Here is a 26,950-nt window from a genome sequence, read left to right as displayed (position 1 = left end):
TGCTGGAATTGAGCAGAGATATCGAGGGTACAGTAGCCTATATAGGCCATTTTAATAGCTTTTATGGATGCGGCTTAAAGGTGACATCGGATCATCTTACTTCTCATTTCACACTTATAGATAATAGTTCTGGAATATTATCATCCAAAACGGGGGTATGATGATGGGTCAGTTACTGCTGCACCCTTTTCACGGGGGCCATTTTGTGTCGAAATGGCAGGGTAAACACAGGTGCATGCAAAACACTAATGAGGGTTTCCAACTTCCAATCATAGCAGTTGGAAACCTGCATTGCCGTTTTGTTTAGCCTGCCTTTTCCACACAAAATGGCCCCCGTGAAAAGGGTCTATGGAGCTGCTTTCGTGAGTAATAACCAAGGCTTATTAATGGCTCAGGTTTAGGACGTTACCCTGGAATAAGGGCAAGTATTTGTATTTTAGGAAGTGGATATAAACTCATCAATAACAACCAATTAAAGAAAATATTAGGTAACAGACAATATGATATTATACAAGTCAGACAACTCAAAAGATTGAATGGCGTGCCTGACTCCTGTTTGAGTGTTTGACTGCACTGTTGCAATTCTCATCACTCATTTTGACAGCTACCCACTTTTTGACAGTATATCCACCTGCTGAAGTGTCATGCCACTGTACTGATAGACTGGATAGGTAATAGATGTTTAGTAGTAAACTATGGTAGCTTATAAACCAGACCCACCCCTCGAATCCCGACTCTCTAGCACCTTGCTACCTCCATGCCCCCCCCCCCCCCCCCAAACACCATCCATATCCCCCTATTCACCTTTTTCCTGGACTTACGTTTCCCATGATTCTCAGCGGTAGCCGGTTGTCGACTTCCTGTTTACATTTTTTTCTGTCAAAGAGTGGGAACATATGGCTTATTTTATCCGAAATGGCTAAAAACAATAGCGTTGTGTGGTTGCATAGCGGCGATATTTTACAAAAACGAGGTGAATGTCAATTCACTGGTACTGTATGGGCTTATTTTAGCTGAAATTGCTAAAAAATAGCATGTGGTTGCATAGCGGCCACTTTTGTTTTGAAGGCTAAACGTCCAAACCCGAACTCTTATTATTTGGTCATTGAACGGAGCTTTAGCGGTCTCTCTCTTTCAAGATTCAAGATATTGTCACTCCGTTGTACAATTATGCACGTGTACACAAGACATAGGTAGGTGCAAAGTCACAACAATTATGATGATTATTTTCAGTCTTTTTCGCTAACGGTCCTGGCCTGGGCGGAAACAGGCAACCGGCAGCTGGAAACAGGGAGGGAGGGTGTCATGGAAGCGCCCACTGTCTCACCATGAAACTTGTGAATAGCCACTAATCCTACCCACCCCCGGCATCCCAACTCTCTAGCACCTTCCTATCCCATATCTACATCCATTTTTTCCCCACTAAACTCACTAAATGTCCATGAGTGACTGAGTGAGTGAGTGACTGTCTTGACGTATCCATGTGAGTGAGTGAGTAATTATGTTTACATTTGTATCCAAATCCACAATGAAGACCTCTGCTCGACGTTAGTATGGCTAGCGTATAATGAGATGTGTAGACATTGTTGACCTACATTGACGTATCACTCTCCAATGAGCAATATGTCCTTCAGAGGGAGAGCTTACAGGTGATGCGCATGACTGAGCGTGCATGCTGGCGCTGCCATAATAGGTTCTCTCAATGACTTCCAGGTTTTTGTTCGGTCACCACAAAGCGCCATTGTGTGCACAGCGCTCAATGCGCGCTGCGCGGAGGATGAGGCTAATAGATTGACAGTTATACCTGCAGGCCAAGCTGGATTCGGCCAGTTAAATGGACGGTTGCCTCTTCTCGCCACCGAGGCAGCTGAGCACTGAAGCGCTTCCTGAACGCACAACATCATGTAAAAATATGCAATATCTAATGGATATTATGCCATATCCAATTACAACTTTTGGCTAGCAAGATCTGCACAGCATTATTAGCCACATTGCAGTAATCCACTATAGGGACAGATGGGATCATTCAGTGTCTGACACACAACGCAGATGTTACACAGGCTCTTAAGTGGATCAATGTGCAGGCAGTGCATGTATAGCTACCCTATCCATTAATGATACAGTAGCTGCTTTGGAACATGATTCTTAAGGCTGCATGTGCACCCAGTAATGGCTAAAAAGTGTACTCAGATGAAAAACCTACATAAGCCACTGTAGCAGTGTTCAAATTTCAATCCATTATGCATTCAAATTGTCTTGTGTTTTATTCATTTCAATGCAGGGACTGTTGAGTTCTCATTTTATCATGATTCGTTCAAATGGAGCTCACACAGTGTGCAGAATATAGAAATGTGTCTAGTCTTGAACCCTCAAAGAATCCCATTATTGCAAAATTGAATTTACGGACATTTATTTTCCAGGTCCTGATAACGTCCCATAGCTCGGCTGCTGCTGCTGACGATCCTACTTTACCACTTGAGATGCCTTAAGAACAAGCTTTTGTCACATGCTTCTCAATCTATGGCCTCAACACATCCTTTTGTTGGCAAAATCCATTATGGAGATGAGTGACAGGAGAGCGTGGTTGCACGGCTATGGACACTTGCATGATAGAGTGCAGCTATATGGATGTGAAAACATAGCCTGGTTCTTCAGAGGGCCCCAAGGCCTTGAGAGTGCACAATTCTTTCTATCCTTTTATTATTTTCCATTTGAAAGCAAAGCCGTCTATACAAGGAGACGTGTACATGAAATCAGTGTTATGTCACAAGATAAATAATGCTCCTAGTGTTAGAGAGATGTGGCTACATTATGTGAACTATCAAAGACAAAACTATCTAATGATTTGGAGATGCAGACTTAAACTAAACACAATAATATGTCTTGTAATTAACATTACTCTCTAATAATCTAATAACCGGTAATTCTTCTTACTAGTAAATCAAAATGCATTTTCTGTATGTGATGCAAAGTTCAAATGTGGTACAGTGCTGTTTTAACAATTCATTGGGTCGGTTCAACTTGCTTCTTTTCTCTGCCCACAGTACAGTACTGTACATGTGAGGGATTTTATTTGCGAGCACAGTGAACAATCAATGTGATTAATCATTAGCTTTAGTCAAAAATTAGACTCGTCCAAATTCAAACATACCCAAAGGATTGGATTGAACGCGCTAATTGTCTTTTAGGGGAATTAATTAACTACACGTTCACTGGGGACGAGATCACAGAAAACATGGTGGGATTTGGTTTGCTTCAGTAAGATGAGGCCTGGGAGAGACATTCTCTTTGAAGAGGAAAGGACACAATCAATTCTTTTCCGCTGGCTTTGAAGAGGAGAAATCATCCTCATCTGGCAGAGTCCAAGACTTGTCCTTTTGTCTCGAAACCAAAAGGCTGGCAATTTGCATTCTTCATTTGTTTTGCTGGCCTAGCAATGTCTCTGTACCTGTACTTGTCTTGGCGTGCAGCCGAGACTACACAAAAACATGTTTCATCTTCCTTCATACTGTGATGACTGGCTTTGATCACACCTCCTGGCCATTTGAGGATTGCATCGTGGATTTCAGCAGGCGTTCACGGCGACTTTATAACTTCTGTGTTTCCGAAGCCTTTGTGACCTTCTCGTCCCTCTCCTGCAAGATCCAGTAATGGGGACAGAGGCTTGTGGACGCCGTGGTCCCCACCTTGATTTCACGGGTCATTGTTTGTGGGAAGCTCTCCCCTCGCCCATGCGGCAGCACACTCCAAATGAGATTTTCAAGTCTTCTTATCCCACTGCTGCCGGCACCCACTTGGCTTGTCTGTGCCTGAAATGTGTGGCTGGGAAACGGGATTACCTGTCCAAGTCGTCACGCTCGCTGGCAGGAGGATGCCATGCCAATCGTTATCCCAGCGGACAAGAGTGTGACAAAGGGATTGTTAGGCGCCTATACTGACACATGTGTTTTACATGGCTCTGTCATGTAAGTGACAGGCTGCCCTGCAGCTGGCACACAGACAACACACGACAATATAGGCCTAGTGTGTTCTGTATGTTAGCATCTGTGTATTTTAAAACTACAGAATTGACAGTGAGCAGTATATATTAATTGTAAGCAGTAAAATACTCGAGCTAGGCTCATAGGTGTCTGATCATGCATATAGCCTTTCATCACTGGCTCAAAGGGCGTGTGTGTGTGTGTTTGTATGTATGTATGTATGTGTATGTATATATATATGTATATACCGTATATATAATGTATATATATATATATATATATATACCGTATATATATATATATATATACAGTATATATATATGCATGTATCCTGCCATACTGTGTGTGTGTGTGTGTATATATATATATATATATATATATATATATATATATATATATATATATATATATATATATATATATATATATATATATATACATATATATATGCATGCATCCTGCCATACTACATCACACTGCAAAAAATTACAAGTTGTTGATTTTAACTTGTTTCGAGAGGTATCAAGCTTATTTTCATTTTTCATTTTTAGCAAAATTATCTCACTGCACTGGCAGACAGTCTTGCTGGTTTCAATGACTTTTGCCACAGCGATATGACTTCTTTCATGAAATCATCAGAAAACAACGAAGACCGTTTTGGACCATAGCAGACATTAATGGGCCGTAGCAACACTGCCAAATTTAAACATCAAACATGAAGGAGGAAAAAACGAGAGACAGTCTTGCGATGGGGTCAGACCAGCCGCGACACCCGTGACTTCAAATGAATGTGGGCCAGGGACGTAAAGTGGGCCATTGTGAGGGGGGCCGGCACCCTTGCTCAATCACGCCCATTTTCGAACTCGGCCTTCATTTTGATCTCAACTACACACCTGTAAAGTGTTGTGACTGCATCTTGTATTCTGACACTATCGCACTAACACAATCTGTCCACACACATAGACAGACAGATATATAGACCCCTATATGTTTGCAAACCACGATGGCATGACAAGCACGTTATCAACGTGATGGACTGTCAGTAGGGGCCAGTTATGTCCGATGTTGGTGACGGGTCTTGACTGGCTGTGAGTGCCAATCACCTGCGTTTGTGTCCTCCTGTGGTTGGTTGGGGGGACCGGAAGAGGCGGGTGCAGGAAAGAGGAAGCATGGGGTAGTTCATAGCCGTATCGGTGGTTGAGCTATAGGGAGCTAGAGAGGCTAGCTAGGGAGGCTATCAGATTGAGGCGAGATGGGAATACCTTGGTCAGAACCAGTGTTGGGGGTAACTCATTACAAAAGTAACATATTACATGTAATATATTACTTTTAGCAGTAATTCAGTAATATAACTTATTACTTATAGGATTTCAGTAATATTATACCAGTTACTTTGTCAAGTAACTCAAGTTACAAATTTTGTTATTTTTCTTTAAATCACAGCACATATTTAAATAAAGATACAATAATTTCCTAATCAAACTGTTGTTATGCAAATAACCACTACAGATGACAATAACAAAGGAAAAGGATAACATTTAGAATTTTGGATTGTTTACACCGACTTCAAGGCGGTTGAAATAATTTTTCGGGATGGTTCCGGGGCAGCAATGTCATTCTGCTGCTGCTGTTGTTTTGGTAAAAGTAATGCAAAAGTAGTGTAATAAGTAACGAGTTACTCTACACAGAAAGTAATATTGTAAAGTAACTTATTACTTTCAATGAAAGTAACTAGTAATATGTAGTATATTACATTTTGAAAGTAACTTGCCCAACACTGGTCAGAACTGTTTGCATGGGCGCCTGCCTGGCCAATCCTGGCGCTTGAATGCTGCATAGGACGTGTTCTGCCCACAACTCCAGTGCGATCCTAACGTAACGTATGGGGCATACGGTACCGGCGGCCTGCACGCGCATGCTTTGCTTACGTCGGTCTGTAATTGGTCTATACACACCTGGCAAAATACTCAAAACTGCTTCTGTGCCAGTTCCCACTACTAATAGGTGTCTCCAGGACCATATTCTGCCACGATGACACACACAAGGTGAAAACAATACCAGCGTCACTGTCACGGCTGGTCAAAAGACGAAATAAGTAATTGTGAGTGAAGATTGTTGTTCTGCGACAAGTGCAGCGACCCAAGAGGTGAGCAGAGGGCCTGCTGCACCGGATTCCATAGAGAGTCAGTCACCGAGTCATGTGTGTGTGTTAATCATCATAGCAATGGGATTCTCAAGTCTCACCCACTGAAGATGAATAGGGCTGATGCAGTGAACTGAATGACCATCATTATGCTCATATTACCATCGTTCCTCAACCCTGATGGCTTCCATTCCTACAGGTGACGACACCATCATAACATAACAGATGATGGACGGTGTCTTCAGACACCTACTAGAACATGCCCGGTGTCCCTTTTGACATTGATGAGCTAGCTTAAAGGCAGTCCATCACCATAGGGCTGAGTCGTGGTCAAGCCCTTCAGCTCTGACACACCGTTCCCATTTAGATTTGAGCCAATTAACCGGCGTGCTCATTATCCAGAGAGACTTTCAAACAGTAGAGTTGGAAGACAAGGATCAAAGCCACCGCAGCAGCAGCTGCTAGACAATAGATGAGGACATAATTTGCATGCTTCTAATAAGAACAAAGTAAGGTATAAATACATTTTGGATGAGTTATTTTGAAGAGGTTCTCGTTAACATGATTTTTATAGCTACACTAGGCAAGATTTCACTGTAAAAATGCACCCGTCTCATGAGCCAAACTCAGCAAGTGGAGCTGCATTAGAGAAGAGTGGTGTCCCATCCCTCTGAGATGCTGTGGATCCATCCAGTTTGCCCAGATCACATTCTGCTGTCGAGTGTGGACACTTTTCCTTCACAGGACGTGATAAAAACTGGACTCACCAACGTTAGATCTTTTATTCTTTCGTCTCTTTGGTGTCCTTTGGTATACAGCCAACACGTTCTCAGGGCTATAATGTCCACGAGCTGCGGAAAACAGATGCGGTACGGCTGCGAACAGACCCACACTGCACCACAAAGCTGTATGCGCCGAGCAGCGGCCTGGAAACGAGGAATACGGGGCATGTGTAACGTGTGTATTTACGTCTTGTAAATCGCTTATTTTCTGACACACAGTGGCTCATATCCTTATTATATCATAGAGAAAATGAACGCTCCTATTGACCTTGGTGCAGTGTGTTCACCCCTGGCTCTGTTTGCTGTCTGTCACATTGGTAGAGAAAAGCAGCTCCCATTCTCCCGCTCCTCAGTTTGTAAGCCATATGACGATATTCCAGCTCAAATAAATACGGGCGGCCATTGAATTCAAATGCATCGTCCATATTCTCAAAATCACATAAATATCAGCTGTGTGAAAGCACATCCGGGGACTTGCAGGGTGAGTTGAGCGCTCAGAGCAGTCGATCAGCATGGTAAACACAGCTGATATTTACAAACTGTAAATTACAAACTGAGGGGAGCTGCTATCTACCAATGTGACAGACAGCAAACAGAGCAGGCTGAACACGCTGCACCAAGGTAAATACATAGTTCATTTTCTCGTCTCTATGATATAATAAGGATATGAGCCACTGCGTGTCAGAAAATAAGATATTTACAGGATGTAAATACATGCATTACACATGCCCCGTATTCCTCGTTTCCAGGCCGCTGCTCGGCGCGTACAGTTTTGCCGTGCATCGATATTTAAAAAAAAAACTTTCAGGTTGAGTTAAAAATCATAATTAAAATGGACCTTATGAAAATAAGGTCCAGGTTGTAAAAAACCGGAATTCTCCTTTAAATAAGAAAAACTTTAAATGTGGCTTACAGTTTAAATGTACTTAATGTAGACTTGCTGAGGATCGAACCCCAGTCCCCAGAGGCATATTATGTTTTACGAGCTCCAACACCGGGCAAGCCCCACACACACACACATTGACGACCCCCCCCCCCCCCTGCAAATTTGCAGTCACAAAACTTTACAGGTGTGCAGTTGACATAAACCCCCTTCCCCCCCCCCCCCCACACACACACACGCGCACGCACGCACACACACACACACACACACACACACACACACACACACACACACTTTACGCCCCTGGCACACACACACACTTTACGCCCCTGGCTCACATTCATTTTAAGTCACGGGCATCACGGCTGGTGTGATTTTCAGTTAAATCTTTTTATTATTATTATTTGCAGATAGCTTCAGTACACACCAGAGATGGGGACTGGACCTGAGTGGCACTTAAGTCACAGACACAGTGACTTGAGACTAGACTTGAGACTCATCCTCAAAGACTTGAGCCTTGACTTTGGACTTGAGGTTTGGGACTTGTGAACAATCTTTATTATTTTTACTTTTTGGTGCGTTTGGTTACATTAAGGAAATGTCTACAAATGTCATCTAATCAATGCTGATGATACTGTATGCTAATAGATAAAGGAGTGAGGTTAATACAATACATGCTTTGAATTCCTACGTTTTTATTGAGCTATGCAGTGTTCTAAGCAGACCAGATGGCATGCAGCAGATGATAGAACGCTCATCGATAAGACACTTTTGATCTTCTCAGGTCCTTTTAAGCTCTTTACCAAAGGCCAGTATTTGTGGGGAGCAATATGTGACACCAGCTGGCCTTTTGACCCTCAATTAGGCCGAGGGCATTTTTCTGATTTTTACAGATTCTGAAATGGCAGACTGTAAGCTTTCAAATGATGTGTCACACATTGTAATCTGAAAAATATTGAAGGAGATATGCTTATTTGATTGTTCACACTCTGAAAAGCAGGAACTGAGAAAAAAGCCCTCAAAGTTTGAGAAGTTTTTCACACCTGGGACAGCCAGCCAAGGGGGAGTGAACATTGGCTCCTCATTTACATTGACCACTCCCAACAGCTGATAACTGTCACTCTGACACACTGGGACACAGGCCACAAGTAAGACAATGATAGAATGTAATAGCCTACTGTTTAGGTGATGGGTTTCATAAACTTTCTGTAATAAAACATCTGAAAGCAAAAATCTTATCAAATGGGGTACGCACGGTCTAATTTTGAGGTATCCATGCTTTTATCACTTCTCATCTGGATTATTGTAATTATTATTACATGTGTGCCTATTATGTTCTTTTTGGGCTCCTTGTGCAGAGAAAATTCCCTGAGGGGCAATAAAGGTTTCATTTATATAATAATAATAATAGGATATAATATGAATAAAGATTTGATAAGAGACAGGAGCTGCTGAACAAAAATAAAACACACACACACACACACACACACACCGTGGCTAGCAGGCCTCGCTAGCACGCTAAAGTTTTGTTCTCAACAAGAGATGTGTGTGTTTCCCCTCATTGATTGTTACAGTTGATCTGAAAATAGGCGAATAATCTATGGTTTATGTCCCGCCAAAGAACTTATTGATAAGAAGCGCTGGAGAGAGTCAATCGCACACAAGAAACCCGCCATTTTGGAGACACCCATGACGATGACACCACGCAAAAGGGGACGATTTTCGGGCCAAAATGGCGGCAGCGCTGAGCTAAAACTCACTTCTTTCTTTGTGTACTCTTTGTGTACTAGCTAGCTATGTTAGCTTGCATTTAACGTTAGCGGGTTGCTTTTGGAGACACAAACCCTGGACGTTTCATTTTGAGTAATGCATGAGGTTCTCTATGGTTTACGCAAGCTCTGGGAGTATGAAGTGCTTTAAATGCGGGGATTTTGGTCACAACAAGCTTGTGGACCGCTGCCTGCTGAACTACTAGCTAGTTAGGCCACAACCAGCTAGCCACCACACAACAGCTAACGTTAACGCCAAACAAATCCGCAACTCCTCCCCACGCCAGCTCAGACTTTCCCCTAATCTCAGAAACCTTGCGGGACATGTATTGCAAATTGCAATAGTGGTTGTTTTGTTATAAGGGCTTGTCCCGTTACGAGAGAGAGAGTCACTGTCTGGCGGCCATGTTTCGCCTGCTTGGGTTGTTGGGTTGTAAACAGAGCTTTGCACCCCGCCCCATGTAACACGCTGAATTCTATTGATGTGACTCATTGGCCAAAACTCGGAACAATAGAGACATTATAGCCAGTGAAACGCCGCATGCAAATGAGCTTGAGTCGCCTCAGCTAGGCGACTCAAGCCTGAAATCTTGATTTTTTAAATCGCTAAATATACCTATTTACTGATTCTAAAACGACTCAATTTTATGTGGAATGGATAGTTCAAATAATATATTTTGTACTATTGGAAAAAAAGCAAAACCACATTTTTTCAAGAAAATACTTTGACGCTCTGCTGCACAGAACTGCCACGGCCGAATTACGGTACCTTCCGCCAGCTGGTGTCACATATGCTTACAGGAGGTGTCATATTTGACAGAGAGATTGTCCTTTTAGCGCACCCTGTGGGTCATCAGCGTTGTGACACAAACAAGAGGCAGAGAATGTGGAAACCAGCGCTCTCATTCTTCCCCAATCTGTTCTCCTAATTACAGCAGTACCAACACAAGCCTCGTTTCAAAAAGGCATCATTTGCAGAGTGTGGCCTTGCAAGCCGGTGGCATCATCCTCATTTCCTCCCAAGATAAGATATTAAGATATTTGCACTTGCAGATGATGAATCCGTGTGTTTGTGAGGCCTTCGAGGGCGATGGGAAAGATGAGCAATCAGGTTTAGCAATACGACCGTTCTTGGCATCAACACAATCTGAAAAACATCATTGCACACAATTATGAGTGGGTGTAAGGAATGATGAAAAGATAAATAGATAGATAGATAGATAGATACATAGATAGATAGATAGATAGATAGATACATACCATAGACTGTACAATAATAAATACATACATACATAGATAGATACATAAATACTGTAGATAGATAGATAGATAAATACTGTAGATAGATAGATAGATATATATAGATAGATAGATAGATAGATACTGTAGATATATAGATAAATACTGTAGATATATAGATATACAGTAGATAGATCAAAACATAAATACTGTAGATAGATAGATAGATAGATAGATAGATAGATAGATAGATAGATAGATAGATAGATAGAGTTCCTACAGACGCAATTGTCTGTGTCTGTGGGTGGGTATCCGGACAAGGGTATGTGTTCTGGTCGCTGCACTAGCGCCTCCTCTGGTCAGTTGGGGCGCCTGTTCGGGGGAGGGCAGGGGAACTGGGGGAAATAACGTGTTCCTCTGCATGCGCTACAGGTCCTGCCGGTAAAACTCCTCTCTGTCAGGTGAAGAAAAAGAGGATGGCGACTCCACGTGTATCGGAGGAGACATGTTAGAGTCTTAAGGGCAGTTTAGAGTACAGCGATTTATGATCACCCGACGAGCATCGCTGAACGCCACGTGGCGTTCCCTTAGCGCTGGACGTAAAAATGTAAGTAAAAATAACATGTAGCAGGCCAAAGCAATTGGCACCATGCAAGTTAAAACAGACTATACAGGCAGACAGACCAGCACAGACAGTTAAAGCATGCCAACATTCAGACCACATTATTGATAAAACCATAAGCATGCTATGATCAAACAAAGACAAACAGGGACATACACAGGGATTTCAAAACAACAACAACAACAACAACAACAACAACAACAACAACAACAACAGTGCAGTGAGAGAGACAGGCCAGCAGATGGCAGTAGACAGGACAAGCATGTGCCTAGGTATGCTGGCAGGTCTGGTTGTTCTTCAACCACATTTTAAAATTACGTGCGAAAGAGCGATAAGAGCTACTATGTTGGACGCTGTCGCTCATAAATACTAGGCGATGGGAGAACGCGTGGCAGAGAGGCGCAGTTTCATTTCATTTGCTTCATTTTCATTTTCTATCAAGACATGGAGGTAGAAAAACAAGAGCTTGCAGCACTTTCTTGAGCCAGCGATGGGGTTGAATCCAAATGAAGAAAAAGAAGAAGAAAAAGAAGAAGGTGAAAGTAGGTAGAAAACCACATACGCGTCTTCAGTTTTTGGAGGCTTGTTGTTTGTGTTTGTATTTGCTAATCCACTCACCAGTCCCTCACCATGGGTATGTACAGCATTAGCATATGATTGAAGCCCTACCTTGTGTGTAGCAACTGATATTCAAAGATGCTCAAATCCTCAATAAATATATTATTGTTTAAAAAGTAGCCAAGATATCACTTCATGCATATTCATTCAGCATTCTGTCTCAATGTATTCCCTTAAGAAAATCCAACTGCCAGGATTTAAAACCCGCAGGCATATCTTCCTTTTGCATTTGCGTTTGCCGCTTCAAGTTACATTGTTATCTCCGGCAGGCGAATGCCTGGAGTGGATTATGTGTGCGTGCGTTGCGTGAGTGAGTGAGTGAAGGAGTGAGTGTGTGTTATCCGTGCAGTGTTGCCAGATTGAACCAGTCCTGCCCCTACATGCTCGGTGTGTGTGTGTGTGTGTGTGTGTGTGTGTGTGCGTGTGCATGCGCGTGCGCATGCTCACGCGTCCAGGAGAGGAGGAAAGCATTGCGCAGTAAAATAAATAATAGTAATAATAATAATAATAATAATAATAATACTTCCATTTCCCATATTATATTATTATATACCCCACACAGTGATACAGACGTTTGTGGGCGGAATGAGTGAGCGAATAAATAATTATCTTTATTTACATAGTCTAAAGCAGACTGCCATCTCTGTTAAGCACGATACGTGCCTTTCACGCTTGGCCATACGCCAAACTCAATTAAACAATGTGACGGTTTAATGCTGACTTGTTATCGGCAAGCAGCTCCCTCCGCAGTTGGGTTTAGGCTTGGCCAAGGTTAGGCGTAGCGGTGCCTGGCCCTGGCAGAGATCTGCACTCTACTGAGAGCACTTTTCTAGTGTAGCATGCTACCTGTAAAAAAGAGGCAATTCATCCTTAAAGATGAGATGAACCCAACGGAAGCCAAGTGGCGCGTGGGTCGGAGTCACGTTTCAGACTGAAAACTAAACTTGTCTGAGATGACAGCTTGAGAGGCGGGCCATAGTAGCATGTCGATGATTTGATTTGACAATTATGGGGACTGGATTTGGCTTTGACCAATCCTGGCGTGTCCTGAATCCCAAATCGAGTGGGATTCAGCGTGTTGTGGCGCTACGCGAGTGAGAGCCGCAGGCAGCCAGCTGCCTTTGTGTCAAGCGGAGTGGAGAGTGCAGCCTGGCATCTCCAAGGGGCCGGGGTCTGAATTCGGCCTTAACTACGTTAACTAACGTTATCCTGGAATGCGATTTTAATGAGCCAGTTACATTTCTTTGCATTCTTAGACATTACCGTTTGCTTTATTTTGTATGTTACATACAATTGGCCAAGTTAGTAGCAGTTTATGGGCTAGAAATTCTGCCAGATTACAGACACTAGCCATGCCATTTTCTCCTTCATTTGGAGGAGAAAATTCTCCTGAAATGAATATTGATTGACAGCTGCCATGTCGTGATATGATTGGTTGAAATGGGGTAGAAATCTGATAGTACTATGTGATATCAGCAAACTGTAGATTACTGTTATGAATGAAATCATGAGAAATGAACTTTTGATGTGAAAAAGTGTGAAAAACCAAAGAAATTTGATTTGAGTGATTTTCTTTTAGCAGGCATTATTAAATAGGTGCACTGAATACCCATGTATTTGAACTAAAAGAAAAGAAAAGCCATTTTTGGGTTCAGCTCGTCTTTCAGAACAAATTGAGGACGTTTCCTCCTCCCACAGCTCGGCTGAAAATGGAGCCCTGGCCTCAAATACAAACACACCTCCGCATCCTCCTACGCGGGACGTCTCGGCTCATTGTCGACCCCTCTTCCTCACACACACGTAGCACTCGTGGGGGAGCCTTTCCTGATGGCCCATACGGAAGAGGCATATATACACATATATGGACATACATCCGACACAAGGTCCACATATATGTCACCATACATGTACATGTATGCACTTTGCATACAAACCCACCTGAGATATATGCATATATATGTGAGGATCATATATGTGATCCAAATATAAATTGACATATATGATCATATAGGCAATTAACATATATGAGTACTCCCATACATGTGATCATATATGCTCATGTAAGTAATGGACATATAGGATTATTCTAGCATATGTTTAGATATATGTACATATAAGCAATTAACATATAAGAATATTTCTACATATTTCCGCATATATGCAAATACAAGCAACACATATATATGTTATTCTCTTGCATATCAATATATGTGTGCATATGAGCATTAAACATATATGATTATTATTACGTATGTCAACATATATACTCATATAATCAATTAACATATGCGGATGTTCGCATACATGTAATCATATATGTTTGTGTAAGCATTGAACATATAGGGTTAAACTTACATATGTCTACACATATGTGCATATCAGCAATTAACATATAAGAATTTACTTACATATGTAAGCATGTATGCTCATATAAGCAATTAACATATATGAGTATTCTCATACATGTGATCATATATGTTAATGCAAGTAATGGACATACAGGGTTATTCTTGCATATGTTTAGATATATGTACATATAAGCAATTAACATATAAGAATATTTCTACATATTTCCGCATATATGCAAATGCAAGCAACACACATATATGTTATTCTCTTGCATATCAAAATATGTGTGCATATGAGCATTAAACATATATGATTATTATTACGTATGTCAACATATATGCTCATATAATCAATTCACATATGCGGATGTTCGCATACATGTAATCATATATGTTTGTGTAAGCATTGAACATATAGGGTTAAACTTACATATGTCTACATATATGTGCATATCAGCAATTACCATATAAGAATTTACTTACATATGTAAGCATGTATGCTCATATAAGCAATTAACATATATGAGTACTCCCATACATGTGATCATATATGCTCATGTAAGTAATGGACATATAGGGTTATTCTTGCATATGTTTAGATATATGTACATATAAGCAATTAACATATAAGAATATTTCTACATATTTCCGCATATATGCAAATACAAGCAACACACATATATGTTATTCTCTTGCATATCAAAATATGTGTGCATATAAGCATTACACATATATGATTATTATTACGTATGTCAACATATATGCTCATATAATCAATTAACATATGCGGATGTTCGCATACATGTAATCATATATGTTTGTGTAAGCATTGAACATATAGGGTTAAACTTACATATGTCTACACATATGTGCATATCAGCAATTAACATATAAGAATGTAGTTACATATGTAAGCATGTATGCTCATATAAGCAATTAACATATATGAGTATTCTCATACATGTGATCATATATGTGCATGCAAGTAATGGGCATACAGGGTTATTCTTGCATATGTTTAGATATATGTACATATAAGCAATTAACATATACGAATATTTCTACATATTTCCGCATATATGCAAATGCAAGCAACACACATATATGTTATTCTCTTGCATATCAAAATATGTGTGCATATAAGCATTAAACATATATGATTATTATTACGTATGTCAACATATATGCTCATATAATCAATTAACATATGCGGATGTTCGCATACATGTAATCATATATGTTTGTGTAAGCATTGAACATATAGGGTTAAACTTACATATGTGCATATCAGCAATTAACATATAAGAATTTACTTACATATGTAAGCATGTATGCTCATATAAGCAATTAACATATATGAGTATTCTCATACATGTGATCATATATGTGCATGCAAGTAATGGACATACAGGGTTATTATTGCATATGTTTAGATATATGTACATATAAGCAATTAACATATAAGAATATTTCTACATATTTCTGCATATATGCAAATGCAAGCAACACACATATATGTTATTCTCTTGCATATCAAAATATGTGTGCATATAAGCATTAAACATATATGATTATTATTACGTATGTCAACATATATGCTCATATAATCAATTAACATATGCGGATGTTCGCATACATGTAATCATATATGTTTGTGTAAGCATTGAACATATAGGGTTAAACTTACATATGTCTACATATATGTGCATATCAGCAATTAACATATAAGAATTTACTTACATATGTAAGCATGTATGCTCATATAAGCAATTAACATATATGAGTATTGTCATACATGTGATCATATATGTTCATGCAAGTAATGGACATACAGGGTTATTCTATTATGTTTAGATATATGTACATATAAGCAATTAACATATAAGAATGTTTCTACATATTTCTGCGTATATGCAAATACAAGCAACACACATATATGTTATTCTCTTGCATATCAAAATATGTGTGCATTTAAGCATTAAACATATATGATTATTATTACGTATGTCAACATATATGCTCATATAATCAATTAACATAATGCGGATGTTCGCATACATGTAATCATATATGTTTGTGTAAGCATTAAACATATATGGTTAAACTTACATATGTCTACACATATGTGCATATCAGCAATTAACATATAATAATTTACTTACATATGTAAGCATGTATGCTCATATAAGCAATTAACATATGAGTATTCTCATACAAGTGATCATATATGTCCATGCAAGTAATGGACATACAGGGTTATTCTTGCATATGTTTATATATATGTACATATAAGCAATTAACATATAAGAATATTTCTACATATTTCCGCATATATGCAAATACAAGCAACACACATATATGTTATTCTCTTGCATATCAAAATATGTGTGCATATAAGCATTAAACATATATGATCATTATTACATATGTCAACATATATGCTCATATAATCAATTAACATATGCGGATGTTCGCATACATGTAATCATATATGTTTGTGTAAGCATTGAACATATAGGGTTAAACTTACATATGTCTACATATATGTGCATATCAGCAATTAATATATAAGAATTTACTTACATAAGCAAGCATGTTTGCTCATATAAGCAATTAACATATGAGTATTCTCATACATGTGATCATATATGTTCATACAAGTAATGGACATACAGGGTTATTCTCGCATATGTTTAGATATATGTACATATAAGCAATTAACATATAAGAATATTTCTACATATTTCCGCATATATGCAAATACAAGCAACACACATATATGTTATTCTCTTCCATATCAAAATATGTGTTCGTATAAGCATTAAACATATATGATTACTATTATGTATGTCAACATATATGCTCATATAATCAGTTAACATATGCGGATATTCTCATACATGTAATCATATATGTTTGTGTACGCATTGAACATATAGGGTTAAACTTATGTCTACATATATGTGTATATCAGCAATTAACATAGAAGACTTTACTTACATATGTCAGCAGGTATGCTCATATAAGCAATTAACATATATGAGTATTCTCATACATGTGATCATCTATGTTCATGTAAGTAATCCAGGGTGCAGCAGAGAGACTGGTTGGAGGGGGCGTGAACATTTCTCCAGAATTTGCATGGAAGTCCCATGATGCATTTGGGGCAGAGATTAGGGATCTAATATGGTTAATAACTCCACAGGATTTAATTTATGAAGCTTTTAAATTATATATTTGGAATCAGCTTTACGATGAGCTTCTAAATCATATATAATATATAATGTTTACACTAAAACCATAATATAGACTATGGGGCATTTTAATGACTCCACTGTCAAAAAACCCTTATTTTTCAATCTCATGCACACTGGACAAACCTTGAAAATATCCAGTAGTGCTGGAAGTCTTGCACAAAACTAACCATTTTTATGGTGGGTTTCACTTCTGAGATGTTGTTCAATCAAAAATAATTTGGAAAAATTATATTTCTTTTAATTAAGAGATATGTGTTTTGATTCCATACATGTTCATATATTGTGATATATATGCACATATATCATGGATATATAGGTGGATATATGTCGAATAGAGATAAATACATACAGTTATACACAGGTAATAGTCATATATGTTCATATAAAATAAAACATATATGTATGTATAGTTATTCATATATATTTTTATATGTATTAAGCATATATGTCCGTATAGTGTCAATGCATACAAATGTACATATAATTAATTACCATATGTGTCCATATACAATCTATACATGTATGCACATATATAATTATATATGACTAACATATATGGACCATATATGAAACGTTCCAATTCCATACATGTTCATATATTGTGATACATATGCACATATATGCACATATATCCTGGATATATATGTGGATATATGTCGAATACTTATATGAACATATACTACGGCCCCTATCGTTGCATCGGCGCAGTTTCTAGGCCGAGCGGCAGGCGCAGATCAAAGCAGTGGGCGTGGAAAGGCGCACTTGATATCGTCGTGCTGGCGCTAGATGCAGCCCAAAGCATTACAACCACGCCTTTTAGGCGTAAAATTATGCACCGTCATGCTCATTGGATAAGTGCAATAAACGAATTGCACGCTTGCCTTTTTAGCTCCAATTCCAGTGATCCCGCAAAACCAGACGAAAGCCAAACGCTCTGCCCCCCCCCCCTCTCCCTTCATCCAGCCTGTCTGTCTGCATTATAGGCTATTATTCCATATTATTATACTTCTCAAACCAATCTAACTGCAGTTTCAATACTGCAAGCATGTAAATACGCTACACTATAGCAAGATCAAAGTGAAAATAATGTACTAAACGCATCAGCTAGAAAAATATAGCCTATTAGATTGGTGAAAGTTTGTCCAGAAAGATATCGTTTTCTCTCCCCTGCTGCAGGTAGAATGATGCACATAAATATACCCTACATTATGTAAAGTCATTGCATAAATGTGTTTTTATTGTAAAACTAAATGTGGAGTAGGGCGAAGTTATTGGAGCGCACATCACAGTATAGCAGATGACAGTAGAAGCTTCCGAAGCGCGTTCCGCTGTCACTTACCTAAATCACGTTAAATCCACACAGGGTATATATAGGCTCAAGAGGACATATATGTTTCACATAGGGTGGTGTTTCATTTCATGTTTTATTTGGTCCAATATTGAAATGTTCGACAATTGCAGGTTGTCTTACCATTACACATTATTTTAGATCTACCTTTTATATCTATTTCGGCTCTATTTAGTAGCGAAATGGAGGACCCAATTGCATGCTGGGAGTGGACATTCACAGGCAGTAAACTTACAACTGCTATTTCCTATGGGAAGCTGGGTGCTGCTATGTGTTGTGTCTGTTTGAGCGAGGGAGTCAGAGAGAGAGAGAGAAGGGTGACTCAGAGGCAGAAGAGCACTGGCGCACTGAATAGGCCTGGTTTCAGAGAGAGACAGAGAAGGGTGACAGGGGAGAGGCACAAGTGCACTGGCGCAGTGAATAGGCCTGGTTTTCAAAGGCGCAAAGCGCTAAATTTAAGGCAGGTGCCAAGATATCAGTACGCCGAGATTTAAGGCCGACACGCCCACTTTGGCCCATTCTGGGACTGCGCCACGCCCATTCGGCCTAAAGCGCATTTGGCAGCGTAAAGCCATATTGATATCGTCCCAAAACAGGCGCAAGGCACGTTTTTTTGCGGTTAAGGCCCGTTTTAGTGCCGAAGGCCTGTGGGAGAATAGGGCCCTACATGTATGTTTACTACATATATGTGTATATATGCCTCTTCCGTATGGGGGGGCTCGTCTATAAATGAAAGCGTTCTCTTGCTTCCTTGACTACAGACAATAAAGCTGCCACGATGAGAAAAGCGCTCGGAATGAGGGGCCGAGCGCTGCTCGTGAAAAACCCATTTGAAGTGACTCTGTGACACGCGGGGTTGGGAGAAGACGGAGCGAGTCGACGAGAAGGCAATAAAGTTGCTTAGTGTGGGATGCTGACTAACGAGATGAAAAAAAGATCCGCGCGGGATGCCTCATCTCTCATGGCGTGACAATTAGAACGCGGTGGCTCCGCGGGCTGCCCCCGGCTTTATGCAGGCAAAGAGATATGTGTCAACAAATTAATGATGTAGACATTAGCCCATATTTATCTGTCGTACTCTCTTGCTCACCAGGACATGAATAAATGCTCCCCGGAGGCACAGTGGGACGTCCCCTCCAAGATAGCGTTCACAGTGGCAGGGCCCAAACCCCCCAGGCTCTGCCACCTCCTCATCATCACCATCCATCTTTAGATTAATAATCTACAGCGTGATGATCCATCCTCTTACACAGATTCAATCTCGTTCTGAAGGGATCCCGGAAGAAATAACTCAATGCTCGCGTCTAAGCAAAGTCTGTGCAGCTCTTTCTATCTGCAACTATGAAAACACAGGAATGGTGTTGAGCTACTCTATAAGCACAGTATTGACATTTTCCCTATTAAATGACATTACTTTTTTTTTTATTACAAGAGGGGTTTCTTTTTATGCTTAGCCTATGTCATGAAAAATGACGATGGGAAAGTCCTGTGGACTGTCCCTTTAAGGCAGTGACAGCAATGACTAACAGAGTGATCAAAAGGAATATTGTATGATTTAGTTCAATATAAAGCAACAATTCATCATTTGGTTACATCCTCTACATCAATGGTTATCAAAAGAGGTCCGGGGGACCGAGGGGGTTCCAGGGGGTCCTCAGCAAATAGATACTTGATTTTCACTGTAATTCCATCCATAAGTAACACAAATGATTTATTAAGATTTATTCAACCCTTTATCTGGCTATAGAGCAGAATGTGTTCTTTTAACCAGTCAGTGATATTCATGCTTAATAGCAGCACATACCAACCCCTGAAAGTGACGGTGTAGACTTGTTATTGTCACCCCACTAATTAAGCAATTAAGTAAAAACCGTCTTGAGGTCTTGACTAAAGTTCCAGAAAAGTGGCACACACTTTCGACCGGAGTAACTCTATCTCTGCATAGACAGATCTCATTAACTTAACAAATGATAGATAAAAGATATTTAATCCGCCAACACGTTTCAGAAAGGTTGATACATTTTTGATGAAGCGGCCCTTTAAAGCCTCATCTCTGTCACCCTCAGAGATCACAGCGCTGAATAATTCACGGAGATCATCAAAGGATGATCCTTTATCAAAGATGATCCATTATGAGATCATCTCACTGCTCCAAAAATGGATACTGTAAAAAAAGAACAATGAAGACTAAACGCACCCCAGCTGCAGCGCATAAGCTGCTCCTCAATGAAGACTAAACGCACCCCAGCTGCAGCGCATAAGCTGCTCCTCAGAGATATGTTCACTTCACATCGTGATGATTGCACAGAAAATGTGCAAATGGGATATTCTTAGCGTTTGTTCACGCCATACGCCAAAGCCACGCCGAAGCGGAGTGCCACGCTAAAGGGGTCACACACCAGAAACTCATCCCAGGCCAAGGCATAGTCAGTCAGTGATGTTTATGGGCGACGCCATTGTGTCATTTTTTCCACATAACTCATATAAAGAATGCATTCATTTTATACAATAGGAGCCGGAGAGGATAGATACATATCAAAAAGAGTCAATTTCTCGAGACTTCTTTATCTCCGCCAGGCGAATGCCAGGAGGGGATCACGTGCTCGTGCGTGCGTGCGTGTGTTAACCGTCACAGTCGGGGGTTGGGTTTGGCCATGGTTGGGCGGCGTAGCGGTGCCTGGCGGACACCTGCACTCTACTGAGTGTGCTTTTCTAGTTGTTCATGCGGTCCTCACCTGAAGCCAATGGGAACACATGTCAATCTGCAGAGCTCCTGCACTGGATAATCAGCCAGTGAGGAAGATGACCTGACTCCCATCATGGCATAATGCTCCCCCAGCTGAGGGAGACCTCCTGGATATGAGCGATTGACTGACTGTCATTCCCGGCACACCTTCCTCCTCCTGTTTTACTGCATACATGATGCAACACACAGGTTGTTGTGTGTGATAGTAACAGCTGGAGAAGGTGCTGATTACCTGTGGCATTACCCCCCCCCAGCTATGGTCGAGTGCCCCAAAGCTCTGGTTTTAATCTATTTTTCAGCAGTGAGTGGGGACAAGGGCTGCCTCCCATCTTTGGCCACTTATACTGTGGGGGCTACATTATTCATCAAGGTACAGAGTCACATCAAAAGTCAGCGCAAAGCCCAGGCAGGGATTAAAACCCGGGTGCATATAGCATTCAGAAAAAGCCTGTTGGGAGCACATAGTTCTATAGGGCTAATTGGATTCCCCCTCGATCGATTTGGCCTATTCCAATCACGTTCATTCAGGAGAGGAAATGTGCCCGTCAGTTTGGTGGGATTTCTTATTTGGAATTTGGAGGAAAGGAGGAATTGAGATGAGGCAAAGCTATCGTACAGCCGGGCTGTGAGCACAACACCTTAACATGCAGAGAAGGTGCTCCCTGCCACGAGAAGCCAGAGAAAGAAGTTTCCTCCACCGCTGAAGGATTCTGTGAAGGAGACGCGACTAGAAGCGGGCAGCTGGACATTGAAATGTGAGGTGGAGGAGAAAGGGCTGCTGAGGTCAGTTCTGCTGGAGGAGCATGGATTTGCCTTGAACTCTCTTGACAACCACAGCGAAGTTCTCCTTTTTCAGCAACAACAAAAATCTAACAAAATCTAAAAAGTGTGTTGGGGCGGCATTAGCTCAGGAGGTAGAGCTGTCGCCTGGGAATCGGAAGGTTCCCGGTTCGAGGCTGACTCCTCCCGGCAGTGTGCCGAAGTGTCCTTGAGCAAGACACTGAACCCCTAACTGCTCCCGACGAGCAGTTGGCGCCTTGCATGGCTGCAGACGCCGTCGGTGTGTGAATGGGTGAATGTGAGGTATTCATGTAAAAGCGCTTTGGGTAGTCGATAGACTATATAAAATGCGCTCTATAAATACAGTCCATTTACCATTACCTTTATTTATTTATTATTATTATTTTTGTCCAATGCTGTATAGTTTTCAGCTTCTACGCTAGGGATGGGGAAAAGATAAAAAAAATCATTCTGCAGTTGGACTGTCTTTGACGGGGGTCAGGAGTGGCATCGCTTCGTTTTAAGGAGTCACAAGCCAAAAAGGTTGGGAACCACTGACCTAACCCTAACTTTGAATGAAATAGTTTGACTTGCCTTAACATAACCACGAGTCAACCTTTTCAAATGGCAAACATGTGAAAAGGATGTGCACTAGAGATGCGAGGATGAGCTTTTATGCCATCCTAATCCACGTGTGTGCATGAACCATAAATCCTATCCCGACATTTCACAACGCTATAAAAGAGCGAGTCAGATTATGTCCACTTGCCCTCATGTAGCCTACTAGGGCTAACACTAGCTTTAAGTTTAGATCAAGACTGGATTGGCCTCATCGTATGGGAAAATACGAACGCGTCTTCTCTTCCAACACATCTTCAGCGGAGACTCCTGTTTGAGGTTCTGGTGAGATCATTGACCATATATGGACCAAGAAAGGAGGCATATCCCATCGACGTTTAGCGCATCGGTGGGGTTCACCCGCTATGCCGACCACCCGCAATGCCGACCTTAGGTTTAGGTGTGGGGGTGGGAGAGGTTAGGTTTTGGGTTAGGGTCTGGGGGAGGTTAGGTTTAGGCATGGGGGGAGGTTAGGTTTGGCGTGGGGGCTGGGAGAGGTTAGCTCCACCGACACGCTGCACGCCGCCTCGCTCAGCTGGTTCTGCTTGTGGGCTATCGGCATTGCGACCTGTCGGCACTGCGGCCTGTCGGCACATAGACGCGGCACCGCATCGGTTACCACTGCTTTGGTCCTTCGGGGTCCTTTGCTATCCCACAATAGGCGGCTAACAATGTGCCTGGCATTCCATCCGCTATTAATCAGAATGTTTGTTTTTATGATCCGCGGTCAGCACGGTTATAACTGCGGCCCGCGCATCTCTAATGTGTACAGTTTTCACATATACGGTACATCATTTGTGTCCACAACATATCAAGCTGCAATATCACATTTCAGCTTGTTTCACAACATTTTGTGAAACGGTGGTTAGCATGCTAGCCAGTGTCAGAAAAGGGCACAGTATGGTGTGAAACCTCACCACAGCACATTACAGCCCTGAAATGTAAATCGGCCCTCGTGTAGAGAGTGGAACGGCTACACGCTACACAATAAAGCTGCATGAGAAATTATCATTGCTTTTTACATTTTGAGCAGCGGGAGCAGTTTTCCAGCTGTGTGGGGACATCTCCGCCGAATGGTTGGAGCGAAAACACTGCTAACGTTCTGCCATCTGCATGTGTGCATCTTCATTTTTTGTTTGGGAGCGAGAGGGAAGATTTGATATCTGTAGTATGTTGACAAGTTTCTCTAAAAACACATTCCTGACGTCTGTCAATATCTTTGTGAAAAGATGTATGTTGTGTTTTGGACGTTTTATTCCCGCACTTGATTTGAGCTTGTGGACTGATACACCTTGATGCTCTTCATATTAAACTTGAGTGAAAGCTTTTACAGGTGTCTTCCCGCTACTCTGCAGTGTTTTGACAAGTCCAGATCCCTGGAAACACTTCCAAGCGAATACGGTCCTGCCGAGATGGTTGTTGACAACTACCCGAAAGAAATGTTTCTCCTTGTTCTTGGTGTTCTTAGTCTATGAATTATAAGAGCAATAAATCCAGGACTTTTCCTTCCCATCTCAGAACCATTTTGGCATTCAACCAGTACATTTTGTTCATTATTTCACTCAAACTGAATCTTTGTACATTTAAATAAGATACTCATCATGAAATACTCGACCTCCTTCTATCAGCATTGTTGACAAGACATGCATGTAGTTGTCAACCATTTTTCCATCAGAAAACGCCTTATCAGCCCAGTAAACACTGTTCATCCATCATCTGACACTCTTCCTGCAGTCCACTGACAGAAGATCCTCTTTCAATTGTGGTCAATGGAAAGGGTTGCCCACTCCCTCCCACAGATCTTCTATTATTTATTGAAGGTAGCCTGGAGTGAGCAGTGGATGTCCTGGCAGGGCTATCTCTCACTGAGGCAGGATGATAAATAGACCTTATCTAGCGCTCTATCAGGAGACAGAGGTGAGCCCCCATGCCTGCGTCCCCCTGCACCCTTTCCATGGGAGACCGCCTCAGTGTGTGCACCATCTATCTCTGCTGTCTGTCCGTGGGCATCACCAAACTGTAGCTAAAAGCCCCCTGTGTGAAATTCTACTGTACTTCATATTGCATTACTGCCTCCGCCTCCTCTAATAATGACAGGATTAATTCATCTTTTGGAGATGTTTCTGAAACATGTTGTGTAAATAGTGTGTGCAGAAACTGTGCAAAAAACTCTTGCAATACAGTAGCATGACGATATGTAGCTTGCATTTTGAATACACTAATGTGGTCAAGTGCAATCTGATTGCAATCTGATGGCAGAAAACACATGTTAGCGCCAGGCCTCTATAGCAGTCAAAAGTTCGGATGCACCTGATTGAATGCAGGCAATGTTTTTCATGAACTGAAAGCCATTTTGATCTCAAGGCTTATGCTTGAATACTTGACATATTAAAATATATAATAATAGAAACAGTGAAGTTGATGCGCCTATATACAGTATGTGTGTGTGTGTGTGTGTGTGTGTGTACACACACCCACCCACCCACACACACACACACACACACACACACACACACACACACACACACACACACACACACACACACACACACACACACACACACACACACACACACACACACACACACACACACACACACACACACACACACAGCTCTATCACAGACAAGACAGGCGAGCCCAAATCCCCCGGGCCCTCTGTGCAGGCTCGTTTGTGCTCGCTCTGAACGGATGTTGAGCCCTAAATGGAGTTGTTGATGAGAAGGTATCTGGTGAGACCCAGATGGAAGTGGTGCATCCCCCTGAAGTGGATCCATGTTTTCTTTTGTTAGGCTGAGCGTTTGACGTGACATTTTGTCTCCTAGTGGAAACAACTTAACAACAAACCTTAAAGACGACATAATGCAAAACCATGGAGCAGGAGCAGTGAGGTTTGTTCAGTAAAAGCAGGCACATAATGATCGATCAACATTCTGTAATTGTAACCCATGACTTGAAGCCCTTCTTTCTTCTTTTTCAACAGATTCGTTTGGCATTTTTGACAGCCAGGTGAAAGTGGAGAGAGACACTGACCCGCCTCACTGGTCTCCTGCTGGGGCCTCCTGCTGTGTGACTGGGTGGCCGCCGTGTGGGGGGGATGGGGTGGGGGGAGTCTCTCCCTCGCCTCTCGGGTTCCCCGTTGGGGAATGTTGAGCTCTATTGTGACAAAGGTGTTTTGCCCGAAATCTGCATCCCCACCTTGCGGGAGCACATCATAATGATTTAATTATATGGCAACAGAACTGTGATCTAATTGTCTGACTTGACCTCCAGGCCAGAGGGGGGGTCTGTCCTGGCTCATGACGGCTGACTTTGATGCTTAAAGTCGAGCTGAAGCCAAGAATGACTTTTCTTTTCTTTTAGTTCAAATACCTGGGTATGCAGTGCACCTATTTAATAATGTATGCAAAACAAATCACAACAATCTAATTTCTTTAGTTTTTCACACTTTTTCACATCAAAAGTTCGTTTTTCAAGATTTCATTGATAACAGTAATGTACAGTTTGCTGACGTCACTTAGTACTATCAAATTTCTACGCACATTTCAACCAATCATATCACGAAATGCAGCTGTCAATCAAATCTTCATTTCAAGATAATTTTCTCGAAAATGGCGCCTATAGTGCCTGTCATCTGGCAGAATTCCTATCCCATAAACTAACTACTAACTTGGCCAATTGTATGAAACATGAACAAAAAACAAAAACTATAATCTCTAAGAATGCAAAGAAACGCCACACGCCAGGATTGGCCAAAGCCCAATCCAGTCCCCAGAATTGTCAAATAAAATCGACATGATACTATGACCCGCCTCTC

This window comes from Poromitra crassiceps, assembly GCF_964638095.1.
Source record: "Poromitra crassiceps genome assembly, chromosome: 6".
NCBI classification, from domain to species: domain Eukaryota; kingdom Metazoa; phylum Chordata; class Actinopteri; order Beryciformes; family Melamphaidae; genus Poromitra; species Poromitra crassiceps.
This window is presented reverse-complemented; position numbering follows the sequence as displayed.